This window comes from Pongo abelii, chromosome 1 (genome assembly GCF_028885655.2).
Source record: "Pongo abelii isolate AG06213 chromosome 1, NHGRI_mPonAbe1-v2.0_pri, whole genome shotgun sequence".
NCBI classification, from domain to species: Eukaryota; Metazoa; Chordata; class Mammalia; order Primates; family Hominidae; genus Pongo; species Pongo abelii.
Genome location: NC_071985.2, coordinates 146,691,271 through 146,711,775, shown reverse-complemented (window position 1 = coordinate 146,711,775; position 20,505 = coordinate 146,691,271).

Sequence of the window (20,505 nt, the reverse complement as noted above, 5' to 3'; positions counted from 1 at the left end):
GAATATGTTTTGAATCTAAATCTGGATTGCAGTGATGGTTGTACATCTCTATAAATGTACAAAAAAATCATTGAATTATACACCTACAGTGGGTGAATTTTAGGATATATAAATTATATATCCCTAACATTATTTTTTAAATAGTAAAAGAAAAATCATTTAATAGTTCTTAGCTATGACAAAGGTGAAATTTTCTGGACTTATTCCAATTTATTGAATGCTAAATAAAGTGGCAGGTACTGTTTAGAGCTTTATGAAATTTGTTTTTATTTACTTATCACAATAACTCTCTGAGGTAGGAATTATTTTCCCATTTTACAGATGAAGGAACAGCCACAGAGAAAATAAGCAAAAATCCAGGGTCACTCAGCTAGTAATCTGAAGAGCAGGAATTTAAACCCCTATTTGTCTGGTGGCAAGACCCAGGCTCTAATGACTATACCTTAGTGTCTTGTTTGTCAACTTCTAAGCAAATTAATTCTGACTTTGTCTCATATATGAAATAGACTAACTCCCTCCAGTTCCTTCCTTTAAGATTTTTGTGGACATGTGAATTTATTTTCCTCCTTCCTGCCTGTGTCATTTTCTTTTCCATCTATTTCTGTGCTTCAGTTTTGTAAAATTTTCAGCTGTGTTTCAGATGTGTTCTAGTCTTCACTTGCATCAGGTAACTGCAGCAGACTTGACATCTTGCATCAACAAAGCACAAGACTCCAGGCTATGAGGGAAACTTCTTTCTTATTGTTTGGAAAAGTAAGTTTTCCATAGTTTAAATTTTGCATTAACAGTAGGCCTATTGAGTCCATTTAATATGGCAACTTTTTGGATAAATGCAAATTGATTGTACAGTACATATTACAGAAACACATCTGTCTCTGAATGGGTTCACGTGAGACATAGTTTATTCCACAGCTTAACTTTCTAAATTAAATCCTTCTCTAAAGTCAGAACACTAAGAAGAACCAGACTTCATAAATGAATAATGAATTTTTTCATTAATAACAAAAACAGCTTAAAGTTGAAAGGTCTACTGGGTAGGTCTGAACTGTGGGAACAATTCATAATTGAGGACCTAATGTTCCACTGAAAAAAATTCTCTTTGAGGTATCATCAGACAAACTTAAAAATTCTCCACCACTGGCCATTTCCAAGTAAAGATGCCAGTTTGACCACACATTTTAAACATATGTCTGGAGAATTTTATGTAGCTTCTTTTACAAACTTAAAGAGAAATATATTCTCTGTTACCAAAGAAAATTGGTCTTTTGGGAGGATTTAGAAATGGAAAAAATGTAGAAAATAATCCACAAATAAATACTGGGGTAGTTTCTATTTGTACCTATGCCTGCACTAGTTACATGTTAGGCTCTTTTGAAGACTATACACACATGTTATGCATAAACACATTCTAGAAGAAAGGTAAGAAGAAAAAAATCATGACCAGAGGTTGATATAATAAGAAATCTAGGCCTTTTCACTGCGTATTTGTTGCTAAAGATTATCTTCAGGTAAGACCACCATGTAGCGAACCAGGCCCCATAAAAGACCATATTGATGGCCACTTAATGGGAAAATAAACCACAATGGTGTTGTTGTAGCACAACTGTAACCAGAGATGTATATCTCTATTCAGATAGAAGAGGTGCTTATTAATTTTTGCTTTAATTATTAGATAATTCCTTGGTTTCCATTCTGTTTTTACTTAAAACCCATTATAATCATCTTTTGAACATATTTGTCTAAGGGTTTACATTAATTTTCCTCTTTCAGAGAACAGGGAATCCAAAAACAACAATCTTAGCTGTTGTTGGAAAATAAAAGTGACCGCTGGGACTGTGAACCAGAGTTACAGGAGCTGGTCCATGACCCAGACCACAGGCTGGGAGTGGCAAAGGGCCTTCAAACTGCAGGTCCAGGCCTATGGCCCTAGCACCACTGCTTCTGGAGAAGGATGGGCAGAAATGAGGCAGTGATTGGTCCTTCTGGCACCGTCCTAGGTAGATACTGCTTTCAGTGTTGTCTGGACCATCTGGAGGCAGGGGTGGTGGGCACAGACCACAGGGGAAGAATTCTGTTAGAGCCTGCATTGTGAGATAATTCTCCCCTACTCTAGACTAGTGAAAGAGGGATGGAGGATGTGGGCTCCAGGACAGTTTGGTTCTTTCTTGATCAGCACCCCAGAGTCTGAGTATCTAGAGGGGCTAAGTGTGGGTCTGTCCTAGTATGAAAGCCTAAAGTAATGCTATATACATCTCAGTGTGTTTTTTCCCCACCATGACCTGCAAAGTGGTTACAACTGTTAATATCCACATTCACAGATGATGCTTCTGAGTCACAGAGGGGGCAAGGTGCCTGCCACGAGATGATGAAGCTAGGATAGAACCCTGTCTCTTGACCCCCACTCTAATGACCCCTATATTAAACCACACTGACTCTCTGAAATCAGTATTGCAAAAGGCGTTTACTAGTCTTTCAAATGTAGTCATGGGAAGGAGACGGGACTTAAGATAAGAAGAATCCTGTTGTAGCAGCAGCATACAAAACCCAACTCTGTACAGATGGTTTTAGCATTTCCCCTCGTATTCTTTCCCTCTTCTTTTTCTTGGTTGGTATCCCACTGTGTGTGTCCTTGGAGACCAAGGTAGAACTGCCAATTGCCACTCTGGCTGAGGGGCTCCATGGTTTCCATGCAGAGGTAGGGGTTATAAACTCCACATTTGAAATTTAGTTTGGATTGAATTTTGGGCCACAGTTCTTATATCCAAAAAGAAAAAAAAATTCTTTGCAAGGATAATTTTTTAAAGTTTTCAAGTTTAGGGAAAAAGTCACAAGTCCAAATTATAAATTATTATTATTATTATTTACTTTAGCCATATGTTACTACATGGAGAAATTATGATTATTTTTGGTTATGTTCATAAACATCTTTTTTCAAAGATTATTATTCTAATAACACAGGTCATGACTGTGGGAACATTGTCAGGAACTGCTATTCTGGAAACTGCTGAAAAGGTGATATGGACATAGAGGAGCTCACATTTCAAGAGTATCTGTGTTGTACTATTTTCCCAAAATATCTTCAAGGGACTAACCTGTCCTCTATCCATCTCCTTAGTGGGATTTTGCATACAAGAGGCTCTTGGGAGTGCACATAGTGATAACTACCTAAACAGAGCTTTCAATATTAATCATTGTTTTATAACATTTTGAAGCTTGAAAAAATCTTATGTATATATGCTATATATTAAAATGCTATATACAGATATATAGCATTTCTCAATGCTGTTTATTAAAAGCTATATATACACATGCATTTAAATGGCTTTTATTATCCTTGTTATATGCGGGAGAACTGAGGCTCAGCAAAGCAACTTGTCAGACTCTCACATAGCTACTAAGGGACAGAAGCAACTCACAAGTACAAGCTATATTCATGACATCCAAATGTGTCTCACAAATAATTCTTTATAAAATACAGTCTCTCATTAGTTAGAGCTCTGTATTTGGATATGCAGTGCCATGTGGTACTAAAGCTGTTGAATTTGCCCTGTGCTGGATTTGGTACCACCTGTAAGATGGAATGCAGATATTTCCCGTCATGTCACAATACCTGGGATGGGTTCCGTGACTGCCAAGTTATCATTCACCAAATTAAGATAGGTAAAAATATTAAATTGTACTTAAATATCTATTCTCTAGTCTTCAACATGCCCTAATTTGCTGCTGAGAATGAGAAATGAATCTGAAATGAAGAACCAGAATTGTCTACCACCTGCTTCTCTCAAGTCTGCTGTGAGACTAGCACAAAGACAAGCTACTTTCACTCTAGCCTATTTTCCGTGAGTTAGAGGCAATTTACAGGTTCCCCTTCCTGCATCACCTTAGAACTTTACTCAAAATTTTTCACATAGCATATTTCGTATTCTATTATGATTTTTGTTTATACTATATTTCCTGACTATATTATGGCCCCTTCTGTAACAGAGACTCTTTATCATCCGAACAGCACAGCCCTTGGTGCAGAGCGTAGACTTTACTGAGCATTCACTGAATAAGCATGACATAGGGAGACGCACCATATGAATAAATTCAGGGACTATGGAACATTTGCACTAAAGCATTCCCACATGGCAGGAATCTGTCAGATTAGAGAGGTGTGCTGGTTAGATCCACTGCCTAATCTGTTTTTGGCTAGGAGAAAATGTTCTAGATAGATAAATGATACTGCTCTCCATTTAAGTTTTCCTTTTCATGTCAAAGAGAGTCTTTGTTTATAGATATGATGCTACCTTTCCATTAACTGGAGGGCAGGCACACATCTGTTTTTCCAAGAGTGGGAATGAACTGAATCAAACTATTTACATTTTCTTACCTTTCTCCTACCTGATAGCATTATTTACAGGCTGATAATCCCAGAGTAAAAGTGTAATTCGAGGTTAGCAAGCAAAAAAAAAAAAAAAAAAAAATGCTTATGACAAAAAGACTCCATCCAAATCAGGCTCAAGGACAGTGAAATACCTGTTACAGATCAGCATTGAAAGAAAAGGCTCTCACCATGATGACCAAAGACGGGCTAGTCTTTCGTCTCCAACGTGGATCTCCAATATTGTGAGTAAGAGGCTGGGATACAAGTATCTTATTGATAAATCTAACATTCAGAGCCATTAAGAAGTGGGATGGGTCTGGTTTTCTGACTCCAGAGCCCATCACTAGCACTTCTACAGCATTTGCTGTTTTTAAAACACACACATTTTCTTAATTAATCCCCACCGAGGAAGCATAACATAGCTGTTAATGCTTCACGGTACAGGCTTTAAGTCAGATTGCCCTGGGTTAGAATCCCGGCTTCCACGTAACTGCTATGTTACCTTGGGCAAAATTTAACTTCTTTGAACACCAGTTTCCATCCATAATGAAGATATAATAATAGTGCCTACCTCAAGGGTTAAGATTAAATGAGATAATTACATAAAATATTTGGCCAAGGTGCCTAGCATCTAACAAGTGCCCAATAAAAGTCAGCTGTAAATGATGTAAATCATATTCTCATAATTTACAAAACATCTCTCTGCTTCCCCATTCCCAGAGAACTATTATGATAGGCAAATGCAGGAAGCAACTCCAAATTCAATGCTAACTCCATACCAGATCCTAAGCACGTTGGCTCAGAGCCTGACAGTCTCTCTTTAGTCATAGTTCCCACTGACTAGAGTCAGCCTCCTGCCTATGTCAGAACCAAGCCTGCAGTTTCTCCTCATCACATGACTTTTCTCAAACCTCTGTCTATCTCATATTCCTTCTCCTCAGCCCCGGGCAAGACATGACACAGGCCATTGGAGCAAGATGTTTCATGAAGTCAGCAAGGAAGACAGTTTTTCTTAGACTATTTTTTGGAAAATAAATTCCTCCTTTCAAGTAAAATAACATCGACTGAAATCACTAGCCTATGCCAGAGACATCAGGGCATTGTTAAAAGAAAAGCCTTGACTAAGCAATGTTTATAATTTCAGAGTTGTTTGGAGTTTACGGTATAATTTATGCCATGTGTTCTATCATTAACAGTTTTGAGACCAACCTGTTTTTTTACTCAACTGAGTACAAAACACCTACTTATGACACGGCATCTCCTATAGTATGGAAGACACACTCTTTCATTGGACTGGGAGGGTTCCTTAGAAAACCATTATTTGTTGGTTACCATTTCCTTTCAACCGTCTATCTGGCTGAAGACAATAAAAACAACTTAAAGAGAAAGGAGTTCAATTTCAGAGTCTACTTGCCCAGAATTCGTATTGTGAGTTGTCTGTTGTTGGATAGTCTGGCTTGCTGGTAGGAGCCTGCCTTGATTTGTGTTTAAGAACCTGGAACATCTCTGGTACCGAGTAAAGCCTCAGAAGTATCTTTTAAGAAAGCTTTCTGGGATAGTGAGGCAGTCTTTATGAGGAGCAGCAGGGAGGTCGCAGCTGTAAGGAGTTGAGCTCATCCTCCTATCCACAGAGTTGCCAGAAGTGCATTGTTGAGCCACCACAACACAGATCCCTGAAAGGGCTCAGTGCCACCTCAGAAGTCTGTATGAAATATGGGCTGCATAGAATGAGGAAATTACTAAGAAATAATAAACTAGTTGAATATGTAAAGAACTTTTTAAAGAAATCTACCAACAAAATCCTTTGTAAATAACATAAGATACACACACACACACACACACACACACACACACACACACACACACAGACACTCCAAAAACCTAACCTCTGCCTTGGTTTCCCTGAAGAGGAATAATACTTGAAATGTTACTTGCACAATGTCACAGATAACATAATTAGGTCTACAAGGTGGGACTTTGATGAAAGGAAACTATTTGTCCCTAACTTATTTCCACATTAGTGCTTCATATTCATGATGCAGCATGATCTCCAAAATTACTGACAGCTCATCTGTGTGCTGACTCTCTGGCTTTCGCAGGTCATGGAGGAAGTATGGGCTTTGGGAATCTCATGACAAATATTGGGACTGGGAGTGTGAAGGATGCAAGATAACAGGCATCCAAACCACACATCCATCCCCTGAGTCATCCTCAGCACCTCCCCTCTTTTATACCCACATCTAGTTATTCACTGAGTTCTATCTGCCTCCTAGGAAATCCCTTAAATCCAGCCCCCCATTCCCTATTTGGTGCCACTGCCATGATCTCTTACTGGAGTGTTTTAATAGCCTCCTCACTGATCTCCCTGACTTTTGTCCTTTTCTACTCTATTGTCTGTACCACCCCTCAATGATCTCCCTAAAACACAAATCAGCACAAATATGATGAAAATATGCTTTTATTACTCCCTTGCCTGATAATCTCCACTGTCCTGTCATTGCCAACAGGATAGAGTTCAAATTCCTTCTAAGAGCCTTTCCAATAGTCTGGGAATCTCTCTCTCTCTCTCTCTGGGTTCTGTTATTGACCAGTGTTTGCCCTTAATCTCTCTGAGCTTCAGCCTGTACATCCATAAAGTGGGGTTAATAATAATACTGATCTCATAAAGTTGTCATTGGGCTGCAATGAGATGCCATAAGTACAAGCCTCAGCATAACCAGACACGGAAGTGCTAAGCAAATACTGTTATTATTGTCCCTAGCACATAGTCTTCACCTTAAACAAACTGCTGTTTCTGAAAAAGGCCACAATGTTTTATATCTCAGAGACTTTGTACCTATTGTTTTATTAATTGACTGATTGATTATTCACTCATCAGATATTTATTGACTACCTACACATGTTGGTGGCCTCAGCACCAACAATTTATTGAGTGCCAAAGATACAACAATGAACAAGTTAGGATATATACTAGCTCTTGTAATGTTTACATTCCAGAACTAAAGATCCAAGCAATAAAATAAATTATTTTTGTAAACAATGTAATATTATGCATTTAGTATTTAATACTAAGTAAATGAATATGAAAAATCAATATAGTTTTGTGCTTGAAGACAATTCGGGCTAATAGAATCTAGTGGCAATTTGAGCTACTCTTTTCTAGAGATGAGAGCAGCTTTCTCTGAAACGATGACAAGAAGGAGCCTGCTGCAAGATGTCTGGAAGCACTGAAGCTGCTGTCTTCCAAGAAATGATGTTTAGTCAAAGCCAAATACATGTATAAAATCTTAGGTTGTATTTTTGTTTTTACAAATAGTTTGCTAACTCATTTGATATTCCCTATGGTCTTTATATATAATGCTCATAATGATAGTCTTAGTTGGATTGTGAAAATCATTTTCAGCAACATATTTTTAGAAATCAGCAACATTTGCTGTTTTTATTTTAATTAGCATAGATTCTTTACATTGATTGTACAATATGCCAGTTAATATATTTTAATTACAGGTATGAGTACAGGCAAAATAATTATATTCATAATAACTGTTATCACTTATTGAGCTTCTATTATCAGGCACTGTGCTAAGAACTCTATGATTATTATTTTAAAATCACAAAGCAAGGCTAGGATATAGATATTATTGGCCCAATTTTGCAAGGCTAAGAATAACTTGCCTAGAGTTATAGCTGGTAAGTGGTAATCAATATCTAAATTCAACTTTGACTCCAAGGCTATGCTATTGCTACTGCATTACAAAGGATTATATTCTAGTTAATGTTTAGCTTGTCGGTAAAGTAAGGACTCATACAATATTAAGTTAATAGTGACCATCTGATACTAAACATCATAATAAAATGCTGTCCTCAACATCATTAACCAAAATGAAAATTCAAATTAAATCATGAGATATCACTATGAACCAGTAGAATGGCTAAAATTAAAAAAAGACTTATCATACCAAGTGCAGGAGAGGATATACCTTGTCTGACATTCTCATACATCGATAGTGAGAATGTAAAATGGTACAAACACTTTGGGAAAGGTTGGCAGTTACTTACAAAGTTAAACAGGTACTTACCATACGACCTTCAATTCTGCTATTATGTTACTACCCAAAACAAAGGAAAAGCACATGTCCACACAAGAACTTGTATATTGATGTTCATAGCAGCTATATTCACAATAGATCAAAACTGGAAACAACCCAAATATCTGTCAATAGGTGAATGGAAAAATTGTAGTATATCTCTATTATGGAATATTACTCAGTAATACAAAAAGTTGAATCATTGATGCATGCAATAATATTGACAAATCTTAAAAAAATGTTGAGCCAAAGAAGCCTGACATAAATGAATACATACTGTTTGATTTCATTCATGTGAAATTCTAGAACAGACAAAACTAATTTGTAGGGACAGAAAGCGGATTACTAGTTGCCCAGGACCAGGTGTGGAAAGAAGGGAGAAGAAAATATTTGGAATGATAGAAATGTTCTATATCTTGATTGGGGTGATGAGTGAGTATATTTGTACACTTTCAATTGGTATGTTTTATATTGATGTAAATTTTAATTAAATAAAGTTGATAAAAAAGATTGTCAAATGTTTGATACCTAACAAAGACTGAATGCAAAGAAATCCATCACTTGTGTGAATAGCTAAAATAGCCAATTCAGTCATTAAAGTTAAAGTTAAAGATGACTTCACACTTTAAAGTGGGTATTTTAGTGTTTTAATTAATTAATAAATTTATTTATTTATTGAGACAGAGTCTCACTTTGTCACCCAGGCTGGAGTACAGTAGTGCAATCTCAGCTTGTTGCAACCTCCACATCCTGGGTTCAAGCAATTCTCGTGCCTCAGCCTCTGGAGTAGCTGGGATTAAAGGCGTGCGCCACCACATCCAGCTAATTTTTTTATTTTTTTTTAGGAGAGATGGGTTTTGCCATGTTGACCAGCTGGTCTCCAGCTCCTGGCCTCAGGTGATCCGCCCGCCTTGGCCTCCCATAGTGCTGGGATTAAAGGTGTGAGACACCATGCCCGGCATGTTTTAATTTAAATTGAAATACAACCCAGCTAGTTTGAGACATTATCTAGCATTCCTATGTGCCAAGGTCATTTAATGATTTCTTCTGTTACCAACAATGTACTAGACCTTTGGACAATGACAGTCTTCATGAAGAAAACAAATTTTTATTATTATTATTTTTTGAGATGGAGCCTTGCTCTGTCACCCAGGCTGGTGTGCAGCGACGCGATCTCAGCTCACTGCAACCTCTGCCTCCCGGGTTCAGGTAATTCTCCTGCCTCTGCCTCCCGAGTAGTTGGGACTACAGGCTCATGCCACCCCATGGCCGGCTAATTTTTGTATTTTTAGTAGAGATGGGGTTTTGCCATGTTGGCCAGGCTAGTCTTGAACTCCTGACCTCAGGTGATCCACCCACCTCAGCCTCCAAAAGTGCTAGGATTACAGGCGTGAGCCACCGAGCCCGGCCAGAAGACAGATTTTTAAAAAGACAATTACAACATAGGGCAATAAGCATTTTAACAAAATTATTTACAAAGTGCTATGGGGCACAAAAGAAAAGTTACACAATGTTGGCTTAAGCAAATGGGTGGAAAAGGGGCAGACCTGAAGGAAATGATGAGTTTCATTTTGTACATGTGAGCTAAAGGTGTCTCTGATATAACAAGTGCGGATGTTGACTAAGAGTTTGGATGTAAAAATTTGGAGTTCCCTTGCTGCTAAGGGAAGAGATTTGTGACTTACCAGCAAGCATGTGGTGGCTGAAGTCACGGAAATGGATGAGACTGCTAAGAGAAAGTGTAGGATGAGGAGAGAGCTGAGACAGAACATACGAGGGAGGAGGAGGAACCTTTGGAGAAGTCTGGGAAGGAGTAGCCAGAGCTGTCATGGAAACCAAGATAGAAAGAATTTTGAGTCAGAGAGAGTATTTCCTACGTTAACTGCTGCAAAGAGATCAAGGAAGATAAGGATTTAATAACTAGATGGACACAGATGAACGCTGTGGAAGTGGGAGCAGAGGCCAGACTGAATAGCGAGGACGTGGAAGCAGTGAGCTGTAAAAGGCAGACGTAGCAAGAGTCAGAGAGGACCATGGGGTGGGAGTTTAAATAAATACTGAAAAGTCTGAACCCAGAGGAGTGAATGGCTGACCTTTCTGATAGACTTGATTGTAAAATTCAGGCAAGCATGCAGATTTCATCTCTACTCATGAGAATTCAGTTAGCAAAACTAATTCAAATATAAAATGGAAAATCTTAGCTTGGACCCAGGTCTGGAGAACCACCCCTACAGCTGCCCTTTGTTTCCATAATATAACAGCTACCATTATTGAGCCCCTCCAAGTGCCTGGCACCGGGTTCGTGCCTTCCGTAGACTGGTCTTTGTGGCTTGTCTGCCTCTGGGTACCATGGTAAGTACAAACTCCAGATACTTTTTTGTTTGTTTTTTTGATTTATTTGAGGTGAAAGAAAAAGAGACTGAAATCGGAGGCCAAACACCCATTAGAAGAATGCTGTTCTTGGAAGGCACTTTGATAGAAATTATTTTCATGCAGAAACCCAGCTCCTTTTTGGTGCTGCCCATGCATTTAAGGCATCACACCAGCCCTGTAGCCCCAGGGCCAAGCCAATAGCTGTGCTGAATCGCCCCTTGCGAGCATGGAATTGCCACTGTGTGTTGCTTCCTGCTGAAGGTGGCCACTGTGGCCGCTGCTACTTTCCTTTTGGAGGCACAACATGCAAAAGTGAGCATTAGTCTGGAGAGTGAAACTGGCTCTATTTTATTGCATTTCAAATCCTAAGTAGAAGATTAAATGTTCTACATGCTCTGCTATTAAGACCCTAATTCCAATATTTATCACTCCTGCCAGGGTCTCAATTTCCAACTACCAAATGAAAGGGCACTGCATATTAACCTACATTTGAGAGCATTTGTGAGTACATGCCATCAAAATTCTATTTATGCTTCATAATCACATACATTGCTCAGTGTAATTTATATGTAGAGATTGTTTGCTTAAAAAAAAAGAGAGCTAACGATTTTTGTTTGACTAAAGCGTGCAGTTAAAAAGATTTCCAAGGCCGGGCATGGTGGCTCATGCCTGAAATCCCACCACTTTGGGAGGCCGAGTCAGGTGGATCACCCAAGGTCACACGTTCGAGACCAGCCTGGCCAACATGGTGAAACCCCGTCTCTACTAAAAATACAAAACTAGCCAGGCATGGTGTTGCATGTCTGTAATCCCAGCTACTTGGGAGGCTGAGGCAAGAGAATTACTTGAAACCGGGAGGCAGAGGTTGCAGTGAGCCGAGATAGCGCCACTGCAGTCCAGCCTGGGCAACAAGAGTGAAACTCCGTCTCAAAAAATAAAATGAAATAAAATAAAATAAAAAGATTTCCAGTAGAGTCAGTTATCCAGCATGCTTTTAATTTAACCCAATGCTACCTACCTTAATTTGCATTTGTTCTTTCAATGTGGCTCAGTTAAAAATAAAATAAAACTATTATCTAAGATAATATCTTTAATTTAAGGTTTTAATGATTTAATGAAAGCAAAACTAAACAACAACAAAACCCTCAATAACAATCCAGTAAACATTTAAACCAAAAAGTTATAGACCAAAAAAAAGTCCTATTCTACTTAAGGCCAGGTTAGAAGAGAATCTAATCTAATAATCTAATGTACTATAGTTAATGTATATAAATGCAGAGTTATTCCTAAGCAATGTTTCTGTTGTTTTAGGGTAGATATCTATTATTAAATAATGTTGCCTGACACAGTAATTCCTAGTGAATGATTTTTATGAATCTAAGTTCTGAGAGAACAAAGGAATTTTATTTTACAATAAAATATTTTAAAACATTCTGAGTTTAACAAACTAGCTACAGATATATTCTTTATTTCTTTATTTCCAAAGAATCTATAGTAAGACATAGGCACAAATTGGATTGAGAAAAAGCAGCAGATAAATTAGAAACCAGTTTACTAAGAAACTCAAGAAAGAACAGTGACACTTTGCCTTTTCAAATGATTTGCATAAAATAATTCAAGCATGTCCAAGGTCTGAAGCAATTGTCAGATGTGCAGGACTCAGGAGTCAGTGAAAATGAATCCAGCTCAAAGGAAAGAGGAAAGCCATGTGGGAGTCCATTAATGGACTCTCAAATTTTTAGTAAATTTTAATCTTTATGACTTTAGGAAAGAAGAAACCTTATAAGTGAAATAGTCTGACCACCAATAGCGATATCCTCTTGGAAGAATGGGCATAGGTTTCCGAAATAGTCTGTGCAATATTGTCTTCCTTTCAAATCCATTAGATACTCTGGATAAACATTAGGATGACAGCATTTTAATGAACCTACACTGCAGTTCTATGACAGGCCCTCTGGCCTCAAAGACTTCTGAAGACCTTCTGTCCCTAGAATCAAAGTTTCTATCCTTGTTCAATCAAATTTTCCTGAGGAGTGAAGAGGAAACAATGACCCCTTACTACACTCTAGGCAGTTAGATGTGCAATCTCATCTAATCCCCACAGGGTGCCTTGTTGAATATCTCCATTTCACAGATGAGGAACCTCAGTTTCAGAGACATTAATTAACTTAACCAAGGTCACATAGCTGATTATGTTGAAGGACCTCAATATGAATACTTTGGTTCTGTAGAAAACACTGGGTGAACTCCCAGGACTTCTTTATTTGATTTGGTAGATTTTTTAAAAAAAATCATATACATGAGCTATTCTTTAAAAGAAGACAGGCCTGAAATGTTAATATTTTTGAAACATAAGAGAAGACTTTGGCCTCGGCACACATCCCCTGACCCTGTTTTGCTCCATTCAGCAATGCATCTAAAGAATTTCTAGAACATGCTGGCAATTCTTAGAGAGCAAGTCTGAGACTTTGTATTCCCCAGATATGTCCAGGGAGTGAGCGGGTTCAGACCATTTTCTGTGGCTTCAGGTGACAGCAAAAGAACCAGACACAGGGAAAACTTGCCCTTGCTTGAAGCTGGGGAGAGAGACCACAACTGCTATGGTTCTCTGCAGATACTAGGTCAGTGGACCCTTGTGAGTTTCCCTGGAGAGGTACATCTGCTTCCTAACTGCTCAGTGTTATTAATAAGAAACACACCTAAAAGGAAAGGACAAAGAAAGGGCAAAAATAAGTGACTATTAAATATATACTATGAATATACATGCAAAAAGAAAAAATGTCACAATATTAACATTAGAGTAAATAAGAATTCAAGGAAAAAGAGGGATATTATGAAATGACAAGAGGTACAATTCAAAAAGAGATAACATACCACTTTTTGTGCCAGGCAATATTAGACCAAAGAAACTCATAGAAAATGAAGGACAATTTTAGAAACATAATAAACACAATAAAAATATTTATCCTACAAACAAAGAATACATATTATTTCTCTAATTATGATATTTGGTTATATATTTGGTTACAAAGAACCCTAATACAACCTAGAAAGCAGGAATGTTTTCAGGCCTTATTTTCTGACTATAATCTAATAACTAGAAATCAACAATTAAAAAGCAGTAAAAACATAAACACTGGAAATTAAGAAACACTCAGAATAATCTTAGGCCGAAGTAAAAAACAAACTTTTTTTCATTGAGATTCTTGCTCTGCCAGTCAGGCAGAATGGAGTGCAGTGGCATGATCATAGCTCACTGAAATCTTCAACTCCTGACTCAAACAATTCTCCAGCCTCAGCCTCCCAAGCAGCTGGGACTACAGATGTGCACAACCATGCTTGGCTAATTTTTATTTTTTTGTAGAGACAGGGTCTCACTCTGTTGCCTAGGCTGTTTTCAAACTCCTGGACTCAAGCAATAATCCCACCTTGGCTTCCCCAAATGCTGGGATTACAGGTGTAAGCCACTGCACCCAAACAAAAACAAACTATTTAGAAAGTAACAAAAAGACCACTTTATATTATATAACCAAGGCTAAATTCAGAGAAAAACTTACTTATTCCATACTTTATGATTAAAAATAAAGACTAAAATTAAATGATTTAACTTTAAATATTAGAAAAAGAATACCAAAGTAAACTAAAAGAAAGAGACTTGAATTAATCAAGATAAAAGATTAAAATAATGAAGAAAATAGAAACTAGCAAAAAAGAAAAAAAGTGGAAAGACCCAGTAAATCTCTTTAAAAAGAAAACAAAAACACGTGAGATTAGCAATGAGAAAGATACCATGGATACCGAATAGGTTAAAAGAACTATAAGGGAATATTATGTGTTTCTGTATGATAAACAATTTGAAAATCTAGAATAAGTATATGATTTCCTATAAAATATAAAGTGCCAAAGTTGATCCAAGAAGAGATTTTAAAAACCTAGACTCATAACTATAGACTACGTTGGAAAGATAATTAAAGATCTCCCATTAAAAAAAGATATGCAGCCAGGCACAGTGGCTCACGCCTATAATCCTAACACTTTGGGAGGCCAAGACAGGAGGATCACTTGAGATCAGGAGTTCAAGACCAGCCTGGCCAACATGGTGAAACCCCATCTCTACTAAAAATACCAAAATTATTGCCACCAGGCATGGTGGTGGGCACCTGTAATCCCAGCTACTCGGGAGGCTGAGGCAGAATTGCTTAAACCTGGGGGGTGGAGGTCGCAGTGAGCCAAGATCACCCCATTGCACTCCAGCCTGGGCGACAGAGCAAGACTGTCTCAAAAACTAAAAATAACAAAAAAAAGAGAGAGGTGCCACATAAAAATGTATGAAGACAAAAACAGTTTTGTAATTGGGTTAGATTTTACTCTTAAAACAGGTAATGCCTATATTATTTATGTTACTCCAACCCATAGAAAAGATGACAAGCTCCCTGATTCATTTTAGGAAGCTAGCATAGCTATAATATTAAAACCTGATAAAAACAGTACAAACCATGAAAGTGAATATAAACCCACAAAAAGGATCAATGGGAACTATATTTGCAAGAAATATACGGGAATAATACAAAGATTCTCGCCGCATAATTGCTGCTGCAGTGCTGAGACACATGAGGTGGAAGCACTCCTGTGTCCAGGTAGGAAATCCTTGGTCAAGCCAAGAGACCATTACCTGGGTGAATATTAGCATTTCCAAGAGGAAGTGGAGAAGCTACCTCCTATTCAGAAGACGGCATTGTCACCAGGAAAGGGAAATACATCAAAAGGCCTTCTGACCAATTGTTTTTGTCTTAGCTAAAATGTACTGAAAACTTACTATGTGTCAGACATTGGGTGAGGAATTTTTGCATTATTTTCTAATTTAATCCCCACAATATTCCTCTGAAGTAAGCACTATTATTATCCCCATTTTGAAAACGAGGAAGCAGACTTTCCAATGTCACACAGCAAGAAAGTGGCAGAGCCAGGATTGGAATCCTAATATGAATCCAGTCCTGAACCATTCTGCGTAGACTCTCCCTAAGCCACCCTGCTAGCCTCTACCACTGTCCCCACTGTCTTTGTATGTACTACTCTTTTTGCTTGGAACACTTAACTAAAATAATAATAGCAGTTGTAACAACACTAAAGGTTGGCTGCCATTGAATGATGAGTGTGTTCCAGGCACGGTGCTAGACGTGTTATATGCACGTCTCATTAAATCCTCCTAACAGCCCCATAAGGTAGTTATTATACAACAAAGCATGATGTATATTCAACAAAGCATGATGAACTATGTATTCCAAAGGCACAGTGGAAGGATTTGGGAGGGAAGTGGCTGGTGAAAGACTGGTTCAAATCAGTGTTCTGAAAGAAAATATCTTGGTAGACAGCAACATGGTATATCAGCCTAATATATTTCATAAGGAGAGTAGAAAAAGAAAAACCTCAATTTCTAAGATTACATTTTTACATATAGTTTTGCTACCATTAAGTGGTCATTAAGCAAGCTAAAAGAAGCTGTTGAAAAGTCTTGGTGGACCAGCATTAAAAATATTTCACATGTAGCTAGGAAGATATATGAATCAGTTAATCATAAAATAAAACTCTGCTTAGAAAAAGAGATACATCCATCTTATGTGACGTCATCAGTTGTATCCTCACTAATTTCAGCATCTATAAATTTGGCATCTTCCATTAAAGTTAGAAGCTACTAATACAAAAGAAGTCAACACTACATCTTAACTACTCAATATTCCAAATATATAATTGCTTTCATTTCCCTATGTTTTTAGTTAATACTTACTCTTACTTGAGTATCATCCTTAACATTAATTAAGACCTCCCAGTGTACAATGAAGAAACTGTGATAAATAGATATGTAGTTTCAATGTGGAAAACACAGACAAATGCAATTTTTTGTAAGTTTTAGTTCAAAAATACTTAGGAAACACCACAGAACCTTGGTCTATTAGTGTGACTTGGAGGAATACTTGGAACATTTTGGAGTGGCTGCATGATTCTGATGACACATGGATTCCCGTCTTTCATCTTCTTTCCTTTTCATCAGCTTTCCAGGCAATATGTAAAATTGCCAAGCCAGGAAAGGAGCAGTCTGGCTCCACGCTTGTGGGGCACACTTTTGACCCCCTATTGATTGAAGCCAGGAAGCCTGAGGAGAGGCAAAAGCTCCCAGATTCTTGTGTGAAGTGGGGTGGAGTGGGGAATTTTCCACCTGTAAAGAGGGTTGGAGACATCAAGATTTTTGTTTCCCAGGTGATTCTTTGTGCAGCCAGTTTTGAGACCACTGCTCTAGAGACTTTCTTTTCAAAGTGTGTTCTGTGGACCAACAGCATCAACATCACCTGAAAGCTTGTTAGAAATTGAGAATCTTAGGTTGCACCCCAGACCCATTGAATCATAATCTGCTTTTGAACAAGATCTCTGGGTAATTCAAAAGCACATTAAAGTTTGAGTACAACAATGAGTGCAATGATCCAACAGGTAAGAGCTGATCCAATACTTTGATGCCATTTTACCTCTTGACCCTGCAGCCAGTCTATAATAAAATATAGTTTTGTCTTCAAAGAACTCAGTCTTGAACTTACAGATGCCCTATTCTTCCAACTAGATAATAAGACTTTAGAGGACAAGGATCCTTCCTAGTTTCTTCTGGTAATTGCAGAATCTAGCATGGTGCCTCATAGGTAGTGAGTATATAATAAGTGTCTCTTGATCATGCCAGTAGAAGTAGTAGTACTTTGAAATTAGGAACCAGATTTTGTTAAGGAACCGTAGATCTCATGGCACTAAATATAATATACCAAGCCTTCCTTGAAAGTTTGGTGAATATTAATTAGGAAAGAGAATAGTTCTATTGGTTTCCTGACAAACTCTTGGCAGTCTGTGGACTTTTAGCAAACTTAATGGTCAGAAATACATTTCAAAATTCCTCCAAATCACCATTATCACCACAGCCACCAAGTGCCCAATTGTTTCTTTTATCCGAGTACACTGAGGAGGCCTGTGGATTATTACTGTTTCATTACTTCTCTCTGTTTACAGTTTTAGAGTGCAAATTGAAACTGAACTTTAAAGAAAAAACAACTTCCTAAAACTATTCTGTAGAGAAAAGGCAATGAAAGGTGAGGCAAATTGTGAGATAAATTTATTGATAACAAAAAAGATTTTTTTTCCAGTATAAATGACTCACTCATTCAAATATGTTGAAGATATGCCACATGAGTAAAGATTTTGTACATTTTGCTTCCTTGAGTTTGTTGTTGCCACGAATGCAGTAATACGGCATTCTGAAACCTCTTCCCCAGAGCAAATTTCACAGATGTCCAGCCAAATAAATTGCTATTTCTAGCTTGACTTTTTCTGGCAACAACAAGAATTTCACGTTCTGAGCCCATAGTATAAAAATATAAAGAATCTTTATCATTTAGTGAAGCTTGAAATATGTCAGGCACTGTGTTAAGTGTTTTCATTCTTTGTTTCACTTAATTCTAAACAGCCCTATGGTACATATGTATCATGAACCCCACTTTTCAGGAGAAGAAACTGAGGCTTAGAAAGCTTAATTTAGTCGTTCTCAACCAGCCAACAGACACCAAACTGTTCTCCAATACTGTTCACAGTTATTGAAGGTCAGAACGTTTTTTCCCAGTGACATCTCTTAGCCTGAGCTGTGGAGCATACAGGGTGGCAGAAGCCTGGTCTATGGAGCTGCTGTAGCTTTAGCTTCTTCTTGCCCAAGCGAAATGCCATGTTGGCAGGATCATCTAAGCAGAAAATGTCTCTATCTGCTATCTGGCGGAGACTCCATACAATACCAAAGATTTCTAGGAAGGAACCAACTTCCTGCTTCCAGGTTCTACCTCCAAACTCTCCACAATTCTTAGTCCTCTGAGAAGGAGGTGGTGTGCAAGGAATGTTGCAGAAATCATTAATTTCTTAATCTGGATGGAATAAATCTCTTAATCCATCTCCTTTTAACAACAACAAAAAAAATCCAGACTTCATGTACTGTATTGCTTTTGTCATATACAGTCATTGCCTATTGCCAGAAATAGTGTATGTTTGCTTAAGACTTAATAACCCTATAATTTTTAAAATGTGTGAGTTCAGGTAGTTTTTTATATTGTGTTAAAATGACAGAATTCTTTATATTTCCAAAGTTAGTTATGAAGATAAGATGACCTGTCTATAAAACGGATAACCAAAAATATTATTTAACACAAACAGCATGAAAAGCACTGCTGAAATGTAAAAATATTTTACTCATTAGAGAATCCTGTGATCTCCATGCCTGGACTGGTCACATGAGCCTTACATTTAACATGCATATGTTAATGGAACACAGAAATGCCTCTCATTTCCACCTCAAGAAAAAAATCATCTGACTGAACGCATCGTCATTTATTGAGCCACTGTCTCACTTTCGAATATGCTCAGCTTTAGGCAAAAATATGTCTGCATAAACTCATGTGATTAGTGAGCCTTAACAGATGTCTTTTTTAACTAAAAATACATAGTAAATCTAATCAAATTAAATACCTATGGGAAATTTTAGTTCAGCCCAATAAGATTACATGTAGGAATAGATAAACTCTGTAAGATTAAAAATTAATAAAACATTTATTACTAATTTATATCCCTTTCAGAAATAAGATTAGTAAAACTGATACTAACGTTTAAACTCAAGTTACTCTTAATAGGGCAAGATCAGAAATGGGTAAGCTCATCCAGAGACTGAAATAACCACAATAAGTTCACATGAGTTGTGAACAAACTGAATTCTCAGCTCCTCCAAGAGGAGGCTGATGTTCAAATGCAGGCTTTTAAAATTCTCTTCACCTAAAGAATTAATTGCATTTTCAGGAGGAATGAGTTCAGTTTGATGGGATGACAATAAACTGCCTTGGTTTTCAGCACAAATTTGGGACGGTTCCTTTTCCACATTTTTCATGTTAGATATTATCCCTAGTGCAGCATATTTGTGTGTCAAATGGATGCTTGGAAAATGTCATCATCCACTGGACATCAGGAGAGTTTAACTTTGGCCCAATGCCACTTTCAGTGGATGAATATACATATATTTCAGAAGAATTCTTCGAGTAAAATATCAATAGGAAGCCTGGAAATCAACATTTGTTTTCCAAATGTCCACATTGTCCATATGTATTTACTCAAGTCTTTATTGTTCTTAAATTTTTGAAAGAGAAGTGATGAAGTTCTGCCATGCTACAGTATTACAAAACCAAAATTAAAAAAATTGATAGCGTGCTTAGATGAAAAAAAAGGGAGGGGGGTGTATCATGATTAAGAACACAAGCTTTGGGCCAGGCACAGTTGCTCATGCCCGTAATTGCAGCACTTTGGGAGGCTGAGTTGGGTGAATTGCCTGAGCTTAGGAGTTCAAGACCAGCCTGGGCAACACGATGCAACCCTGTCTCTACTGAAATACAAAAAAATTAGCTGTGCTTGGTGGCATGCACCTGTACTCCCAGGTACTTGGGAGGCTGAGGCAGGAGAATTGCTTGAACCCAGGAGGCAGAGTGCATTGCAGTGAGCCAAGATCGTGCCATTGCACTCCAGCCTGGGTGACAGAGCGAGACTCATCTAAAAAAAAAAGGAACACAAGCTTTGCTTTGTGGCTAGACCTCAGCAAGGTCCTTGAGCTTTCTGCACCTA